At 42.6% G+C, this 5,827-nt stretch overlaps 1 non-coding gene across 1 annotated transcript; it reads right to left on the bottom strand.

Moving 5' to 3' along the window:
• Window positions 1–2,833: 2,833 nt before the first annotated feature.
• LOC136877890 (5S ribosomal RNA) lies at window positions 2,834–2,952 on the bottom strand. Its single transcript, XR_010860824.2, has one exon. It is a non-coding gene; the product is annotated as a 5S ribosomal RNA (ribosomal RNA).
• Window positions 2,953–5,827: the final 2,875 nt, after the last annotated feature.

Below are 5,827 nucleotides of genomic sequence, written 5' to 3'. Positions count from 1 at the left end.
ATGCTGGTAAATTGCATTTAAATAACCTGTCTTCAAAATGACTCCCCCCCCCCCCCACGACCCATCACGACAGTCTGCGTACACCAATGATATGACAGCCGAGATCAAACCAGCCAACCTGTGCTCAGACCGCCAGCGCTCCTTCAGTTTGAGCCGCACCCCAACGCGTACTTTACGGATTGGATTCTAGAAATCGACGCGACACCACTCATCCAGATAGTCCTCCTCCTTTTCTTGCTGGCCTTTTCCCTGTTACCTGGAAATGTATGAATTCATCCCAGTTTTACGGTCGGATGCCCTTCCTGACGCCAGCCTTATCTGGCGGGATATATTCACCGTTGCGTGTTTCTGTGGTGGGCTATAGTGTTTGTAGATCAAGAAGTGTGTTGAGTCAAACAGCCAGTCTCCGAATCAGAGATTTACTGTAACTATGCGCAGTTAATATCCCCAACCCAGCCAGGAATCGAATCCGGCGCCCTCTGAACGGACGGCCAGTACGCTGGCCATTCATCCAAGGAGCTGGAAGATTGGTCTAGATATTACGGATATAGAATTTTCAAGTAAGGTGAACTTGTGCCCTCATCCTAAGGTGAGGCAGCTCTTTTCAGGCCCACCTCCAATGGAGGTGACCTGCATGTACCATATTAACCACATTATCAGCCCTGTTGCCATTCTGAAATTTCGGGCACTACCGGGAATCGAACCTGGGCCTCCGATGACGGAGGCTAATAGTACTAATCTTTACGCTACTGAGCTCGACAATTGCCGAGTGTACTTAGTTAGTATGCTAGAGCTCATGTCTCTTCTTAATCCCCTTGAAGTTTTCCGTATTTGCTGACGACTGTTAAAATGTGTCTCAGTCTCGTTCACCACCAGCTGATTTTCAATTACGATGTGCCGCCTATGAAGAATATCTTTCAGCTAAGAATCACGTTATAAAACAGCCTGATAGAGTTAGTGATGTTTGTTTTTTGAGGGACAAAAGAACATGACTATAAGTCACGTACACAATTCTGCAATAGAACAAACCAACAGACTACTCGTATCGATGATGCGATATACCATTTTTGAAATGAATATCATGACAGAGGTAAATGAAGGCTTGAAACATGACACACGGCTGGTAAATCTCAAAACATTGGTTTAATAATAACAATCATTTTTAATGCTTGATGCAATTAATTCGCTGCTCTGACAGAGGCAGATTAACGAGTGTAATTGCATTCATGATCTCTTTCCTCTCGACAGGGAATAAATATAGCAGCAAATTAATACCTGGGTAAAGCTCCAATCAGAATATCAAATGAGCATATTTTAATTAATTTAACCACTCTCTAGTTCAATTATAATAATTATTTGACCGACATTATTCAAGTGCATTGAAAATAAACCTTGTAATTTTCTGCTGGATTTTACTGTCAAAGTTTTCATTTTGTTAATTAAAAAGGGATTTTTATAACAACATGCTGATGTAACTCATAGATTTTATTGTGTCAAAAGTGGATTTTCTCTGGATAACCAATAATTCTCGAAGTGAAACAGAACGTTATAAACTGTCAGAGTGAAATCGATCAGAAATTCTTTTGTCCTCTTTATGCGAATTAATATGACGATATAATCTTCACAGATCGTGAAGTGATTTGAACACGCAGCAACACTGTCCACATACTGAGAGTGAAACTTTCGGATTACAAAATACACTTGGATAACTGGCAGCCAACGTTTGAGGATTTAACAGTCAAAAGCGGCTTAGTGTTAATAAAAAAAAATACGAGATATTATCGAAAAATGGTACAGCATACGTTAATATTATTTTACCACCCATTGTGGGTTGTTTGTGCAGATATTAACATGACATATTTTTCACCTGTAGAATCAATCGGTCTGCAGGAATGTATATGAGTTTAAAGAGCACAAAGGTGAGACCTCAGACTGAATATATATTAGAAGATAGCTATACTTTACACTTTGTTTTATTTTGATCACTTTTTCCAATCGTAAAAAATCATCGCGCCCACCACTACTGCCCGGCCCCATGGCTGAATGGTTAGCGTGCTTGAATTTAGTCCAGAAGGTCCCGGGTTCGATTCCCAGCCGGGTCGGGGAATTTAACCTTCATTGGTTAATTCCAATGGTCCGAGGGCTGGGTGTTTGTGCTGTCCCCAACATCCCTGCAACTCACATACCACACATAACACTATCCTTCACCACAACAACACGCAGTTACCTACCTACACATGGCAGATGCCGCCCAGCTCATCGGAAGGTCTGCCGTACAAGGACTGCACTTGGCTAGAAATAGCCACATACAATTATTATATACCACCACTACTGCGTCACCACACTAACAAGGTCGCCAAATATAAGAGCCGATATCTGAACAGTTTGGTTTCAAAAGTACATCCGAAAATCTACTCATTGGTCGCTGAAAATCATTTCCATACCCCAGGTTTGTAGAAACTCAACTTAATCAGGCTAAGCGCATTATCACAGGGACACTTAGAAAAACCCTATATCTCCGTGACGTGAATGTGTTCTCATAAAGGTGTTTGTTTTTTTTATGCTGTTTATTCGGGGCGTCGACCCATGCGAATCTATTGCCCCTACTAGCACCATACTGTATGAACCTGCGTGTAATTAGAATGGCGGTAGTATGGAATGTTTTGTGTGAGGAAAGGAAGAGTAAGGACGTCACAAACACCCAATCCCCAGGCCAGGGATATTAATCATTACAATTAAAATCCCCTGACCCGGCCGGGAATCGAACCCGGGGCCGCCGGATGACAGGCGGACGCGTTACTACCTACACCGTGGGGCCGGACAAAGGGAACTGAGCCAACGGCACGTGGTGTTCCCAAGAGGTCACCCACCCAAGTACTGGCCACGTCCAATGTTGTTTAACTTCGGTGATCGGACGAGAACCGGTGTATTCAACATGGTATGGCCGTTAGCATATAGATGTTAAAAATTACTACTCACCTTGATCTACTGTTCACGAAGACAGTTGTACCATCAAGAAGAACAGGCTTGGATCCCAATTGTGTGATCTATGAGTAACGATAGAGTCAGTGTAACTAATACTACTACGACGCAAGTTTTCATTCCGTCCCTGGCCTCCTAGACGTTAACGTCGTCTCTGAGACCAGGGAGATTTGAGACGGTGAAAGAGATGTTTGGAGAAAGTGAGAGGTTTAGCGGCCGAGACCTGTACTAGGAACTGTCCCGGCATTCGCATTAGTGCAGGACAATGGAAAGCGACGGAAAACCATTCTCAGGACAGCCAATGATGGGGACGAGCTACTCTCCAACTATCGAATGCAGAGCTGTAGAGGCACGGTAGAGCCATGGCCACGGATACAGTCGAATCCGACTCTGCACCCGCCGACGAATCATTGTAACAGGCCAATTGTTAAAAATATGATAGACTAGTGGTAGGCGCGCTGAGTGCCTCAGACGGTTGAGGTGCTGGTTTTCTGACCCCAACTTGGCAGGCTCGATCCTGGCTCAATCCGGTGGTATTTGAAGGAGTTCAAATACATCACCCTCGTGTCGGTAGATTTACTGGCACTTAACTTAACTCCTGCGGAAAAATATCCGGCACCTTGGTGTCTTTGAAAACCGTCGAAAGTAGTTAGTGGGGCGTAAAGAAAAGATAACGTCATTATTGTGTGTTGTATGTTCGGTGTTCAGCCCGAAGGCTGATTTGATCCTCAATAGCTCCACCAAAAGCTATCATAGACAGCGTAGGCGTCACTGAAGAGGCACGCAATGGAAATGAGGGGTGAGGTAGTTTCCCGTTGCTTTCCTCACCGAACCAGAAGTTGCTATTGCATATCAGTCGGCCAAGACCACTGAGATGCATGCACCAACTGACCCTATGAACGATATTTTCATACCATTTATAACAGTGACTGGCTGCATAAGGAACTGTATTACTAGCATCCCTCACACCTCGGTCACTTTCAAATTGAGAAAGCTGAGACTGAGACAGGTCAATAAAAGTAAAAAATTGCTCTAGCCCATACCAGAGGACATAGCGCACTGTAAACACTAGGTTTTGCCAGCAAGGGCTCAACGCTATTATTATTATTATTATTATTATTATTATTATTATTATTATTATTATTATTATTATTGTTACCGTGGTTTGGTGGATTAGCAGAGGTGAAAGAAGGTGCGGGGGTGAATAGGTCTCAGGCTACGAAATTAAAGTTAATTTAAAATTTAACAAGGTTATATTTTCTTTTCAAAATTGAGAAATAACAAGAATGGCAGGTACAGAGTAGCAAGGCAACAAAAGTACAATTACAGTATTTACAGGATTTGGGCTTCGAGCCCCGAACTCACAATTCTTGGGCAACTAGCCCAACTTTACCCCAAAACAAGATTTAACAGAGGGGCAGAAAACCCCATTCATGCCCAGGAGCACTTGCTCTAAATTACACAGAAAAGCCTCCTCGAGGCATACATACTCAATTTTCAAGAAAGAGCCACTCGCTCTCAACTTTAAGCCTATCAAAGGCCACACCAAACTCCACCTTCAAGTTGTCCTCTAAGGACATAGACACGGGGGTAAAATACCCAACCTACTGAGGTCTATTAAGTGAGAAAAAGGTTAATTACATGACCTCCAAAATAACAATTTGAGAGAAGGCGATCTGCACTCCTAATACCTTTTGTTTAAAACCTAATCTGGCTCTAGGCCGCTAATGCAAGGGCTAATCCCATACTAAAGAGGTGACTTTAGAAGGAAACGGTTATGAAAAATAAGTTCACCTCAAAACAATATGAGTGGGAGCTCGAGAGGGTTAAGCACTCTCTATCCCAATATGTAGCTTTAAAAGAGAATAGATGCTAAGAGTCTTTACATTTTAGGGAAAGTTACATGGTGGAAACGCTTCGGACCCGCCCCGAGAGTTAAACTGCTGAGCTAGCAAGAAAAGAAGTTATTAAACGGCCATTTCCTTGTTGTTGAACTGCTGCCCGAAGAAAGAGGCGCTTCCCGCCCCCTGCTACGTACTTTACACTTTGAAAGTTGGTACTGAAGTGGCGCAGAGACCCGAAAATCAGCAGTTTATATACTCTCGTGGAAAGTTCGAGGCGTTTCGGAAATGAGAACACCCGCCCACAAAAACTTTATTGGCTAGGGTTAAGCAAGATATTCAAGTTGGAGAAGATACATGTGATTGGTCAGAAATTAATTAAAGAAATTCGGGATTGGCTAAATTCAAAACAAGGGGAAGGAAAGGGTTATACAGCCAACTTAAACAATAACAGAAAGAAATTTAACAAGGAACAAACTTTTGAAATAAAAATTTCTCCAAAAAAAAACAGTTCTTTCACTTCGCACTAGGGTGCACCATTGTAGTTCTTCAGTAGTGTCCTCTAGAACAGAAAGTTCACGCTTCTTACTACAGGTAAAACAAAAATACATCGAAAACGACCCAGTTCAGAAACTCCAAAATTTCCAAGTAGTGACATCTTCTGAGAAACTTGAACATTAACACAGTAGATAAAGTTCAGACTTCCTCCAGCAGAGGAGTTTCAACTGGCGCAAAGTTTGAATTAGCGGCGTGGAGGTGTACCGCCCGGTACAATTATTATTATTATTATTATTTATTGTTATAGAATAGTGCTACGCCAGATACACCAGTTTGGCCTGTATCCCAACTAGGCCACCAGGTTTTGAAGAACATCGTGAGATTTGGTCTGTCCTTAACAGAATACAGACAAACTGTGCAAGATGCCCCGATTCATTTTACTGATGGAGTTTGACACCTTCATCCAGCTGTGATTGTGGTGCTGACGTCAGCCTGTTCAACATATT

This window comes from Anabrus simplex, chromosome 7, assembly GCF_040414725.1.
Source record: "Anabrus simplex isolate iqAnaSimp1 chromosome 7, ASM4041472v1, whole genome shotgun sequence".
Taxonomy (NCBI): domain Eukaryota; kingdom Metazoa; phylum Arthropoda; class Insecta; order Orthoptera; family Tettigoniidae; genus Anabrus; species Anabrus simplex.
The sequence above is the reverse complement of the archived record's forward strand: the minus strand, read 5'-3'. Positions and strand labels throughout refer to the sequence as shown.